A 14,744-nucleotide genomic window follows, 5' to 3' on the forward strand; every position below is an offset into this window, starting at 1 on the left:
ACTGTCCCACTTTGTAACCCCGTCCATATAGGAACTGCCCCAGATCCACTTCCTATGCCCATATGGGCAATGCACCTGTGAGACTAATAGACTGGACTTTGCCATGGACATTCCTCCACCATCACCCCTCACCATTTTACCACCCCTCCAATAATTAGCACTTCAATAAATACCCTTGAACCACAAAACAATCTGGAGTCAGTCTGTGATTTTGAAAATGTGTATTAGCTATGACTGTGACAAAATCCGTTCTCAATAGTAATGTCAACATACCTATGTCACACATCACAAGTCCATGAAGGATGCAAGCAGATGACACACGTTGGTAACCACACCTGTGAAACCATAATGGAAATGTACAACTCAGTTACCAAATACTGGTTGAAATTGACAGACAGGATAGAGGTAGAAGTGTGAAAGTACTTGTAGTAGTCAAGAAAGTGTTCTCACCTGTGTGTCACTGGAAATATTGCTGAATGACTGAGTCCCTGTTGTCAATGTCTTCTTCCTCTGCTTCCTCCTCATCACTGTCCACAGGCTCCACAGCTGCCACAACACCGTCATCTGGACCATCCTCCTGCAGAAAAGGCACCTGGCGTCGCAAAGCAAGATTGTGAAGCATACAGCAGGCGATGATGATCTGGCACACCTTCCTTGGTGAGTAGAATAGGGAACCACCTGTCATATGGAGGCACCTGAATCTGGCCTTCAGGATGCCGAAGGTGCGTTAGATCATCCTCCTAGTCCGCCCATGGGCCTCATTGTAGCGTTCCTCTGCCCTTGTACTGGGATTCCTCACTGGGGTCAATAGCAATGACAGGTTGGGGTAACCAGAGTCCCCTAATAGCCACACCCGGTGCCTGTGGAGTTGCCCCATCACATAAGTGATGCTGCTATTCCTTAGAATGTAAGCGTCATGCACTGAGCCAGGAAACTTGGCGTTCACATGGGAGATGTACTGGTTGGCCAAACACACCATTTGCACATTCATTGAATGATAACTCTTCCGGTTTCTGTACACCTGTTCACTCCTGCGTGGGGGACCAAGGCAACATGTGTCCCATCAATAGCACCTATTATGTTGGGGATATGTCCCAGGGCATAGAAGTCACCTTTCACTGTAGGCAAATCCTCCACCTGAGGGAAAACAATGTAGCTGCGCATGTGTTTCAGCCGGGCAGACAACACTCTGGACAAGACGTTGGAAAACATAGGCTGGGACATCCCTGATGCCATGGCCACCGTTGTTTGAAATGACCCACTTGCAAGGAAATGGAGTACTGATAGCACCTGCACTTGAGGGGGGATTTCTGTGGGATGGCGGATTGCTGACATCAGGTCTGGCGCCAACTGGGTACACAGTTCCTGGATTGTGGCACGGTCAAACCTGTAGGTGATGATTAAATGTCGCTCCTCCATTGTCAACAGGTCCACCAGCGGTCGATACACCAGAGGATTCCGCCATCTCCTCACACGTCCCAGCAGACGGTGCATAGGAAGGACAAAAGCGACCACAGAGTCAAGCAACTCAGAGGTATGAACCCACAGCTACACAGAACACGAAACTTAATCCAAAAAGTGGTCTGTAAGAGTGTTGAGTCCAGGCCTAGGTATTTGTGACGCAGTTGAAAATGAAGCCATGTGGGCCCCTGAAATAGCAGCTGCCTGACCTCTAAACTGGGAAAATTGGATGTGAGGTAACTGCGCTGGCGTTGTACACCGTCGCGGTAGGCGGTCGAAGACCGCTGCGCAATGCTGCATTGGTTAACATTGGACCCTATAGGTCCCAGGAGCCAATGACGAAGTGCGCCAGCGGTGATGATACGCACCGCCACGGACGTCACCGCCGCGGACGTCACTGCTATTTTCTATCGGTTGAATCACTCGATACCTGATCTTCGACAGGAGAGGACCTATACTGCAAGTGCTGCTGTGACCTCGGTCTGGAAGAGACAATGGCACGTGCGTCTGGGGAAAGGGCCCCTGCCTTCACTGCACAGGAGTTGGAGAAGCTCGTGGACGGGGTCCTCCCCTAGTACACGCTACTCTACGGTCCTCCTGACCAACAGGTGAGTACATAGGGTGAAAGTTGTATGGGCTATGCCTGGGAGGAGAGGGCTGGTTGTAAGAAGGAAGGGGGCAAAGTTCTGCGAGCATGAAGGACTGTGAATGCATGTGCCACATGGCAAGGGCAGGGATGTGGGCCACTCACTTCGACGGTGCAGTTGGTAATGACTTCTCTTCTTCCCCTGTACATGTCATGTAGGTCAGCGCCCACCAGAAGAAGGATATTTGGCATGCCATCGGCAAGGACGTCCGGACCCTGGGGGTCCACCAGAGACGGAGCACCCACTGCCGTAAAAGATGGGAGGACATTCGCCACTGGAGCAAGAAGACGGCGGAGGCTCAGCTGGGGATGGCCTCCCAACGTGGGAGGGGTGCCCGTCGCACCATGACCCCCCCGATGTTCCGGATTCTGGCGGTGGCCTACCCGGAGTTGGATGGGAGCTTGAGGGCATCACAGCAGACACAAGGGGGTGAGTACACTCTCATTCAGCTGACTTTGCGTGCAGTGGAGGGGTCTGGGTGGGGGAGGAGGGCTGTGGGTTTCCCTAGGCCAGGGTGAGTTCCGTAGGCTGGGCCCCTCCGTAATGCAGGCCATGTGCCACTCCTCCCCACCTCTGTGGAGTGCCAAGTACAGGTATACATGCCCCTGTGTCATCTATGTGTGCAGATGTGCACCATAGCCATGTAGGCCATATCCCAGGAACTGCATCTGTAGAGCCCAACAGTGCGGCGTAGTGCAGGGGGCTGCTGTGTCTGTATTGTCCGCCAACAGTAGCGGTAAGCCATGCACTCAACCTGTCTTTCTTCTGTCGCCCCCCCCCCCCCTTTTTGTGCTTTACCTGTTCTTTTGTGCATCAGCATCATCAGGCGGAGGTACAGTGGCACCGGAGCACGAGGGGGCTGCATCCCACATGGCCACACCACGGACTCTGAATACACCAGTGGGACGGAGGGCGAGGGGAGCACCACGGCGGTCACCGGATCAGCAACCAGCGACACGGACTCGTCCTCCGATGGGAGCTCCATTGTGGTGGCGGCAACATCTGTGCCCCCCACTTCTACAGGTAAAGCCGCCACCCCCCTTACCAGCACCGCCCTCCCAGCAGCCCCTCAGCCTTCGCCTCGTGCCCGCTCACCCAGGAGGTTGGGCATCACCTTCGCCCCAGGCACCTCAGCCCCTGCCCCTGTCACCTCTGCTGCCCTCAGTGAGGAGGCCATTGACCTCCTCAGGTCACTCACTGTTGGGCAGTCTACCATTGTGAATGCCATCCAGAGTGTACAAAGGGAGTTGCAACACACTAATGCATTCCTGGAGGGCATTCATTCTGGTCAGGCTGCCCATCATCGAACCCTGCTATCTCTGGCCTCAGCACTGATGGCAGCCATTGTCCCTGTGTCTAGCCTCCACCCTCCACCTTCCTCCACCCAGACCCAATCCCCTGTACCTCTGCCTATCCCAAGCACACCATCAGACCAGCCTGCACACACGTCAACACACAAGGGAAGCTCAGACAAACATAGGCACCACACATCCCACAGGCACTCACGCAAGCATCACCCACATACAGACACAGCAACATCCACTGCCTCCACTGTGCCCCCCTCCTCGTCGTTTCCCTCCTCCCTCCTCCCTCCCAGTCTCGTCTACACTCTCACCTGCATGCACTACTGCTACAGCCACTAGGTCCCGCACCAGCACACCCACCACCACACCCCGCTCACCTGCACTCACCACCCCCACTACCATTTACACATCCCCTGTGTCCTCTCCCAGTGTGTCTGTGACGCCCCCTCCCAAAGTACACAAACGCGGGCACACACACACCCAACATCCATCCACCTCACGACAGCCTCCAGAACATGCACCTGCACCCAAATCATCAAAAGTTACACCTCCTACAACCACCTCCTCTTCCTCCACTCCCAGACCCCCTCCAGCTACCCGTCCCAGTGTTCGTCAGAAACTTTTCCTGAGCAACGTTGACCTCTTTCCCCCCCCCCCCCCCCAATTCATAGGTCCCGTACTAGCACCTCAGCCTAAAAATCTCCGGTACCAGTGGTGCCTGTTAGAGGCATGTGGAGTGCACCGGGCACCAGGGCAGCCAGTGTGAAGCACGAGAAGTTGGACAGTGCCCGACAGGATAGGGGGAAGTCTCCAGCCGGCAAAGCCGCTCACAACGGTCCCGGGGGGAGTGTCGACTCAGCTGTGACTCCTCCCAAGGTGGGGAAGGGGCAGAAGAAGGCGCCAAAGTCTGGGAAGAGCAGCACGGTGGAGAAGGCCGCCATCATCCCTGCTGCCCAGGAGGCCTCCGCCAGCCCGATCGTCACTGGTCAGGAGACCACCGCCAGAGTCAGTGCCCAGGAAGGCAGTCCCATCGTCACTGGTCAGGAGACCACCGCCAGAGTCAGTGCCCAGCAGGGCCCCGGCAGCCACAGCCCGCTGGGCAATAAGGGACCGCCATGGCAAACACTGCTGCACAGGTCAGAAACTGCAAAGTCAAGCACCGCTGAACAGGGCAAAGACCGTCATGGCAAGCACCGCTGAACAGGTCAGAAACTGCAAAGTCAAGCACCGCTGAACAGGTCAAAGACCGCCATGGCAAGCACCGCTGAACAGGGCAAAGACCGCCATGGCAAGCACCGCTGAACAGGTCAGAAACCGCAAAGGCAAGCACTGCTGAACAGGTCAGAAACTGCAAAGTCAAGCACCGCTGAACAGGGCAAAGACCGCCATGGCAAGCACCTCTGAACAGGTCAGAAACTGCAAAGTCAAGCACCGCTGAACAGGGCAAAGACCGCCATGGCAAGCACTGCTGAACCTGTCAGAAACTGCAAAGTCCAGCACCGCTGAACAGGGCAAAGACTGCCATGGCAAGCACCGCTGAACAGGGCAAGCACTGCTGAACAGGGCAAAGTCCGCCATGGCAAGCACCGCTGAACAGGTCAGAACTGCAAAGTCAAGCACCGCTGAACAGGGCAAAGACCGCCATGGCAAGCACCGCTTAACAGGGAAAGCACCGCCAACTCAAGCACCGGTAGCCCATGTGCGGCAGGGGCAGTGACGGAACTGGAACCGTCACGGGGAGAGTGATGCACTCTTGGCACCTGTCCGCCTCCAGAACCAGTGGAGAACAGCATCCACTACCTCAGTCCTTAACAGGATGAAGCACTCTGGGTGCCTGTCCCCCTCCAGAACCAGTGGAGAACAGCATCCACTCTGTCTGTCCTGCACAGGATGAAGCACTCTGGGCACCAGGCCCCCTCCAGAACCAGTGGAGAAAAGCATCCACTTGAGAGACTGTGGCTTTGCACTCCCCAGGACAAAGCAGTGGGCAAACCACCCACTGTAGAGACTTGAGAGACTGTGGCTTTGCACTCCCCAGGATTGAACAGTGGGCAACCCATTCACTGTAGGGACTTGAGAGACTGTGGCTCTGCACTCCCCAGGATAAAGCAGTGGGCAAACCACCCACTGTAGAGACTTGAGAGACTGTGGCTTTGCACTCCCCTGGATAAAGCAGTGGGCAAACCACCCACTGTAGAGACTAGTGAGACTGTGGCTTTGCACTCCCCAGGATAAAGCAGTGGGCAAACCACCCACTGTAGAGACTTGAGAGTCTGTGGCTTTGCACTCCCCAGGATACATTAATGGGCATGGAGCCCCCTCGTGGATCTGGCGTGGTGCTGTCATCCGGCTGAGGTGCCTGGTGTATTTCGATCTGATGCCCCAGCAGTGTTCTCTCCATTTTGCTCAGGTATCTGATGTGGGCCTCGCCCATGCATTTTGGGGCCAGTGGTCCACGGACATTGAATGGTGCATACCTGCACTACTAATCGTGATGTATATTTTGTTGAATGTATATATATATATATGTATATATTAGCTTACTGTATTTTTATACATTACAATGGTTGCACTCATTTCCTTTTGTCTTTGAATTCTTCCGGGGGGTTGGGGGTTGTTACTGTGATGTTTGGATATGCATTGGTGTGTGTGTTGTAGTGGGTGAAGGTCGGGGTGGGGGTGGGGGTGTAGTGTGTGTGTGTCCCTGACTTTTGCGTCCCCCCTCCCCTATGTCGTAGGTGCAGTACTCACCGTTGTCTTCGGCGCCGGCGTTGCTGATGATCGTACAGGAGCAGGAAGACTATCGCAGGGAGTATTTGGAGTTCCGGCTCCATGGTGCCCTCCTTCCTCGTGGAGTGTTTGAGGTGAGCGTTTTCCCTTTGAAATGGCTGTTTCCGCCGTGTTTTTATCCACGGTGAATCCGCCCCGGAAAAGGTGGCGGATTGGTAGGTTGTGATACTGTGGGCGGTACTTTGTCTCCCGCCTGTCTGTTGGCGGTGACCGCCGCACTGCTTGTCTGTACCGCCGTGGCAGTCGGAGTGTTAAAGTGGCTGTCTTTGTTGGCGGTTTGCGCCACGGTCATAATTCCCTTCTTTTTCCGCCGGCCTGTCTGTGGTCTTACTGCCGCTTTAACACCGTCCGCCAGGGTTGTAATGACCCTCTTTGTCTCATAAGGAAGGCAAAGTGGACTGGTCTTCTTGTTCTGTGCACCTGGGATTCTATAACAGATACCTATATTAGATAAGCGTGACAATACATGCCTCAGGCTTTTTTGTAAATTGCTTCCTGATAGAAATGCACTTTGCTCCCCTTGCTGGGTCATAACATCTTCAAAACCCAGCTGCATTGATTACAAAGCCATCATTATCACCACCCCTGACTTTCTGCCTATTACACTTGCCATGACCATTCACACTAGGTACACCCACAGGCAGGACTCTTGGAGTTGAGACAAAGAAGTGGAAAAAAGAAGATAAGGCAAAATGCCTTCTTCATCCATCAATGCATGATCTTAAACAACATGCTTGTGCTGCCAAGGCCGACGCATCAGTAGTCAAATTTAGGTAAGTGCTCGAGACACATCTCTTTAAGAACTCTACAATATGGCACATTAACAGTCTGCTCCCATCCTCAGAACTCAGAACCAAGCTACCCTCCAAACATTTATCAATCAGACGGGATGTATAGAGCGTGGCTAATCAACCGTGAGGGTATCCAGGCATTGAAGACAAAGCTACTGTGGGTGGGTTCAGTTGAACAGCCAGGCGTGAGTGCTTTCAGGCAATTCCAGGAGAGAGACAGAGGTCTGGAGCTGTTGGGGAGGTCATTCCAGGATTTTGCCACGAGGTAGGAGAAGGAGTATCCTCCACTGTTGCGTCAGGGGGATTGTGTGCGAGGGAAGGGAAGGCGGAGCATAGGTGTCTGAAGGGTTAGTGGAAGTTCAGGCGATGGTTGTAGTAGGCTGGTCCTTGGTTGTGCAGGGCCTTGTTAGTGTGGATCTGCATCTTGAATGGCATCTCTTCTTTATGGGGAGCCAGTGGAGTTTCTTAAGGTGAGGGGGGAATGTAGGTCCATTTGGGAAGGTCGGGGATGAGTCCTGCCATGGAATTCCTTAGGGTTTGTAGTCTCTTCAGGAGGTTAGTGGTGATTCTGCATAGAGTACATTGCCAAAGTCTAGGGGTCTACTGACTAGAGCTGCAGTGACAGTGCATCTGGTGTTGATGGGTAGCCATTTGAAGATTTTTTTAAGTATGTGAATAAGGAGAAAGCAGGCGGGTGAGACTGCATTGTTCTGAGTTTTCATGGTGAGTCTGTTGTCCAGGATGATGCTGAGATTCCGAGCATGGTCTGTTGGAGTGGGAGAGGGTCTGTTCTGAAGGCCACCAGGAGTCATTCCTCAGGGAGCTGTTGTTGTTGAAGACCAGTAATTCTGCCTGGCTGTGTTGAGTTTCAGGTAGTTGTCTTTCATCCAGTTGGCAATGCTCGTCATACACCTGCAGAAGTTAGCAAATGATGGTGTTGACAAAGGGGGTCAGGTAGGTGTTGAACAGAGTGGGGCTGAGGACTATGCCTTGAGGAACACTGCAGATAATGTTCTTAGTTTATGAGGTGAATGGAGGTAGCTGGACTCTCTGCGTTCTTCTGGAAATGAAAGAGGGCTTCTTTTTGGATTCCGATGTGGTTAAGTCTTTAGATGAGGGTGTGGTGGGACACATGTTGAACACTGCCAAGAGGTTGAGCAGGATCAGGGCCATCATCTCTTCTCAGTCAAGGAGGGTTTTTATGTCATCAGTGGCAGTGATTAGGGTGGTTTTGGTGCTGTAGTTGGTGCAAAATCTAGTTTGGGAGGTGTCCAGAATATGGTTGTTCTCCAGGTGTTTAATGAGCTGGCGATGATGGCTTTCTCTAGTACTTTGCTGGGGAATGAGAGCAGAGTGATGGGGTGGTAGTTTTTAAGTTTGCTGTGGTCGGCAGAAGGTTTCTTGAGCAGGGGTTTGATTTCTGCATGTTTCCATTCTTCAAGACAAATGGCATTGCTGATTGAGGTGTTGAGGAGGGTGGTGAGCTCGCAGCTGATCTTCTTTCTCACAAGGTTGAAGATGTGGTGAGGACAGGGGTCCATGGGGGCCCCTGAGTGAACTGAGTTCATGATTGATGTGGTGTTCTGTGTGGTAAGCTGATCTCAGGTGGTGAGTGTCCAGTCAGATCTTCCCTTAGTAACAACGAGATGGCCATAGAGAACAGAGGGGGTGTGTTGGGGTTTAAAGTTCTTGTAGATGGTGGAGATCTTGTCATGGAAGAAGTCCGCTAGGGCGTGGCAAAGTTCCTGGGAAGGGGTGATGATGATTTCCATGGCTGAGCGGCTGGTGAACTCTCTGATGATGTTGAAGAGTTTTTTTCTGTGGTTGGGGCCGGCTTCAATATGGTCCAACAGGGCAGTCTTTTTCATCTCCTTCAGGAGCTGGTGGTAGTGGGTGAGCACCATCTTGAACGTGGCTCTGTCTGCGTGACTGTTGCTGGTGTGTCGTTTTTTTTTCTAGTTGCGTTTCGGGTTCTCAGCTCCGAGGTGTACCATGTGGCTTGTTTGAGTTGAGTTTCAGGCATGCGCGTTTTGGCATGCGCGTTTTGGGTTCTTAGCTCCAAGGTCCACCTTGTGGCCTGTTTGAGTTGAGTTTCAGGCAGTTGTCTTTCATGCAGTTGGGGATGCTCATCATACACCTGTGGAAGTTAGGTTGGGTGAAGTGTCAGGTTGAGAAGTGTTGAGGGTATCACTCCACTGGCTTTCTTATAACTTGCTACAGCTGCCGTGGTGGGCACTAGGAGGCTTTTAGCGGCGTCAAGGTGTCTGGTGATGCAAAGTGGACAATGGCATGGTCTGTGCAGGTGAGTTCAGTGATGTGAGCCTGCTCTCAGTGAGGAAGATGACATTAGGGTGAAAGTGGTGATGATGTCCCAGATTTTGGTGGTATGCTTACAGATTGATTGCATGTTGAGGAGGAGGAGGCAGTCGAGTTGCTCTGACGATATCGGCGTAGTGGTTGTGCATGCGGGTGCTCCAGTGTTGCAGGAGAAGAGGCAGTGCAGGCAGGTGAAAGATCCTACCATTGATAGTGGAGAGGTTGGGCAGCAGTTGTTGTTGTGGGATCTGGGTTCCAGGGCTCAGAGCTCGGTTGCAGTGGGGTTGGAAGAGCCAGGGGGCCTGGTGCTGGGCATGGTCCAGGAGTGGGTAGGCACACATGGGCTTACCTTTGGTTTGCCGGTGGGGTGCTGGTGGCCTCCATTAAGTAGGTCCTGGCCGGAGTGAGGGGTGCTGGGTGGCAGTGGGTGGGGCTTGTGGGAAGCAGGAGCACAGCAAGGCGGCAAAATGGGCAGGAGAAGCAGGCAAACAGCAGTGAAAGAAGAAAAATAGGACAAAATAGTGAACACAAAGCAGTAGGAAGAGGTAAAAGGCAAAGGCAAAAAGAAGAATTAAAAGAAGTAAAGCAGTGGCAAATGATCAGGAAAAAGGAAGAAACAGGAAAAAAGTAGAGAAAAAAGTAGAAGGACACTGGGTGGCAGATGAGAAAGGCTGTAGAGGCCTTGGACAAGAGGCAGGAACAGCAGAACATGCAGAAAAAAGTGGGAGAATGAGGCAGAGGACCGAAGTCTCTCAGACAGGGATAAGATGGGCAGCAAAGGAAGACCTGCTGCTCAGGCTTGAGTATATATTTGCCACTGACCCTGTGCAGCGTACAGCTGCCTTTTAGTTAGGTTTTTACAACGTACAAATGCCACATGTATACGTATACACACACAAACACATACACACACATACATAGACACATGCATAATTATGTTAGGTAGAGAATGGTCGGCTGAAAATATAAAAAATAGAGAGATGTGAAACCGGTGGGTTCAATCAGCTGAAGTCACTTCTAAGGAACAATGAAATATATATTTTTTAAATGATCTGTTTCGAAACCTAACACTGTAGGTTGTGCATAGGTGAAGTAGCTCTCCATAGATTCATAAAGGCATCTGAATGCTCCACAGCCTGCGATGATTGGTATAAAAGCACACAACAGCAGTCCGGTGTGCAAATCTTACAATTTTGGCTCTTGCTCAACAAGGCATTCGGTGTCCTGTTTGTTCAGCGAGCCGCTATCCAAAAGATAAGTGATGTGAATCATATTTACATCCATACTCTGAAATGAAGCCAAGGTGAAGTCTTTTTGGCCATCACACAAGAGTGTTCCTTATCTTTGTTGGCTGCGGAGGAGTCCTAGGGATGCAATATTAGCACGAACATAGCCAATTATTTCACGCAGTAATCTACAGCACGGGATTCCATGTCAGAATGGTAGGTGAGAAGTGCCTCAAGGTTCAAGGAGAGGAGCACAGAGCCAATGTTAATGTGCAGCGACAAAAGAAAATGATGGACTCACGCACGACTGAACCTCCAATGACAGCTGGAGTCTCCATAGAGTAAGCACTCTGCTGGGAGGAGGTAGGAGAACCATTTGGTTTCCATTAGCCTCGCAGCCTTCCAGTAAATCATGCTGTATATGTGTTGGATAAACTGTGGATTGTAACAATATCTGTGCAGCACAATTACCAAAATAATTGTATTTGGAAAAGATACAAATATTAATACAGAAACACTGGCAGAGTTATGTTTAGATTTAGCCTGTCCAATAAATGTCTTTTTTTTATCATCTGAATGGAAAAGGAACAAGATCTTATGCATCCACTGTATTCCAAGCTCACAAAGTATCAGTCTATAAAAAGGCTTAAGAAGCAAGCTGTCCCATTGCGTAATAGTAAACAAGATAAACAACGTTATCCTCATTCTAAAACCTTCAAAATAATTGTACTCACACACTGTCTAATCGGTTTACTTTATCTGTCAAACTATTGAGCCTAAAGGTTGCCGTTTGTGAAAACGTTGCTGGGGTTCATTGCTTTAGTGGCTCTCCTGAGCAGTTATTGATCTGAGATCTCGTATTTCAAATGCAGGATTGGCCAATACAGTACCCGAAGTCTTATATTCGAATCTAAGATTACATGATTAATCTGAAGCATTTCCGTTTAAAAAGTTGTATGTACTCATGCGCTGTTTGTACAGTGTAGGGAATACAACTTTTATGCTTGGTCACCCCCGTTTTTTCACCTTTTGCTGGACCCTGGTCTATTGCTGGATTTACATAAGAGTTGTGATTATTGCTTGAAGTGGGGAGTGGCACATTGCCCCATATTCCTGCGCAAACACAATCCTGCCTGCAACGCAGGTATCCTTGCACCATGGCGGAAGGATGTCTGTGTTGGCGCTAGGCAGCAGATTGTGCACAAGCACAGGCAGAGAGCATTCCTGCCACGGTGCAAGGGTGCCTGCGTTGCAGGCAGGATTGTTTTGTGCAGGAAGGGACACCTTCCTGCAGAAAAAACAATCCTCTGAGGCTTTTCCTCTTTCTAAGTGGTGTGAAAAATGCAGCACACTTAGAAAGAGGAAACAACAAGGAAAAATAAAGACATGTCTCCTCATTCGCCTCCCCTGGGAAGGTGCAGTGCTTTGACATATTCCCAAATTTGCCAGTCTTGGTAAATCTGGGAACGAACCAAAATCCATGGGTGGCTACACGGGCAAACTCATGCTCCCACCTGTTGAATGTCTTCCCAGGGCAGAGTAACGCAAGGTAGTGACTTGCACTTCCTTGTGTTACTCCAGATATACCAAGCAATATAGGGCCATGCAAGGTGGCCTTGCATTGCTTTGCAAATCTGGCTTTGATATAGCGTTGCCCTATGAGACACCATGCGTGACGTAAGGGCACCGCAGTACTATGATAAATCTGGCGCAATCTGTCTAGTGATATGACAATATAAGCCCCAGTACTAACTGTGAACTTGACTATAATAATGACTACCTTGATATTTGAGACCAGTCCACTGCATGACTCAGTGTATAGTGTATGCACGGACTCTAGAATTTGTTTCTGCTGCAAGATGATCTTATGTAGAAAAAGAAACTCAGAGTAAACCTTGAACCTACTGGAGATGTGCTACTAGGCCTTTGTCCAGTTCATGCTGAAGAGATCCACCCACCCATCCACCCATCCATCCATTCATCCATCCATTGTAACCAAAATGTGTTATTGATCTTGTTCTCGTTGAACTGCCTATGTGACTGTCAGTAATGAACACATGGGTCCAGTTTCTAGCACTACTCTAGAAAAATAGGTTCCATGATTATAAGATGGCAAGTTGACAAAAATACTTTAGGGTCTGTCAAGGCTCAAGAACTAATTGAAAGTGCTAAACATTGGAATTTATATTTTCAGCACATATTTGAAGGCCATTTGGATGAATCACCTAATCCCTTTTCGCAGGAAGAAACGTAGGCTTCACAGGTTTGGCTTCACAGAAGCAGAAGAAATCACTGAGAGGTGAACAAAAGTCCATAGACCAGAATTCTGGATTGCCAGTTTAATTTAAATGTGGTTGAAAGTCTTCATCACTACATTTTGTACTACCTTTAGTTCAGCCAAGAAAGGTTGCAGAGAATTGGATTAATTCCCAAAACATGGGTTGTGACTGAAACAGAAATGCATGATTTGTCTTCTTCTTCAAGAAGGTACCGAAAGTAATCAGAGCAAAAGGTAATATGCAGCAGCACGTGATATGATGGTGGCCTGCTGAAGCACGTATGAGCTTGGGGCCAGGGGGTGTTGAAGCACTACTATATTTATTTTGAGCAATGATTAGCATTTCTTTCACAATAATCTTTAGATAATTGGTTTCAAAGTATCACTACTTTCAAGCATCGCCTGTTTTTATAAGAAGCACAGTTGCCTATTGTGAGGGATTGGCAATGAGGACCAGCACATGTGACATATATTTACTGTTTTAGTTTTATAGAACGTTGCCGATCCCTGTCATTCTCATTCATATCTCAGTTTTACCCATTTACTTCTCGAAGCATCTGATGGACGCGTTTTCTAATACATCTTCTAAATATTACATAGATCCCCTAGCAGTATGGACTGAAAGCTGCCAATGCTCGTTAGACATAATTTTTTTCTGTATGAAAGGGTAAAAAGCCATCAGTTCAGTAAAATCTTACATTAACAAATATACCGAATATGCAGGTGACAGAGAACCAACTGATGGTTGCATTTCACCAGGAGATGGAGAACCTGGGAAGTACCATTATGTTAAACAACACCCTGCAAAAACCTCGCTGCATACTATGATCGATGGAGGCAGCTAAGAAGAGCCACATGCAGCGGGAGGGGTCCTAACAAATTCAGGGGTGATTTAGATTCTGGCATGCATCCAGCTAGCCAGCCAACCCCAAGATCAGCGGCAGACCGGCTCTCTGCCTCCAGTGGTGTATGTAGTCCACCATATAGGCCTGTAGGTGATCTATGGGTCCACTTCACAAAGGTAAACCTAGACCTGAAGTCTAAGTTTAGTCTGAGAGTGTAAGTTTAGACCTGAAGTCTAGTGAGCCAGTGCACAAGGGTAAACTTAGGCTTCAAGTTTAAGTTTCCCTTTGTGAATTCACAAAGGTAAAGTTAGACCTTATTTCTAAGTTCACCTTTGTAAGTGGGGCCTTTAGACTTCAGGCCTAAGCTTATATTTCAGGACTACGTTTACCCCTGTGAATTGAGCCCATTGTGCCTACAGTGCATCTACTGGTGCTTCAGATGGCCTATAGGCACAACTAAAATACTAAGTGGGTGTTGCACTTTTTCTGTGTGTGTTTGAGTTTCATTCTGCTTGTCAGACGAAAAAATCCCTAAATAGGATAATGATGCACAAAGATATTTCTTTCAGTGTAATGGCGCCATTGCATTGTTTTCCCGGTCCAGGTCTGCCATGCCTCAAACGCCAGACTTAGGAAGGGGTTTGACCACTGACATTGAGGCCTGGTTGCTTAGGGGTGGACAGTTTTCAGATGCAGGAGCCCGATGAGATTTCACCATCAGAAGCGCAGTGGCTCCCTTACCTTTAAACCAAGACGGGAAAGCACGCATTGGGCAGGCGAGGGAGTTCCTCCAATAAATTGTGCAGCCAGCGGCATAACACAATGGTGCACCCAACCTTTTAGGGAGCACCCAGTCCTTCGGGTGGGGGCCCCCATTGAGCTCAAGACCAATAGATATCTGTGAGATATGGACCACAAAGCAGCTCCTCATCACATTCTGCAGGGGTCCACATAATTTTGTATTACCCCACTAAGCGTGCTTCCCTCTGCCGAACTCTAAACGACTGCTATGTCTGGCATTATATCTTGCCTTTTGTGACAAAAAAATAAAACATTTGGAAATATATGTTTGATAGTCTATATTTA

The 14,744-nt window shown here is 49.6% G+C and overlaps 1 protein-coding gene across 1 annotated transcript in view; it reads right to left on the reverse strand.

Moving 5' to 3' along the window:
• The window catches only part of ITGA8 (integrin subunit alpha 8), a 550,523-nt gene that overhangs the window by 75,091 nt on the left and 460,688 nt on the right, over positions 1-14,744 (reverse strand). The window lies entirely within an intron of this gene.

This window comes from Pleurodeles waltl, chromosome 10 (assembly GCF_031143425.1).
Source record: "Pleurodeles waltl isolate 20211129_DDA chromosome 10, aPleWal1.hap1.20221129, whole genome shotgun sequence".
Lineage (NCBI taxonomy): Eukaryota > Metazoa > Chordata > Amphibia > Caudata > Salamandridae > Pleurodeles > Pleurodeles waltl.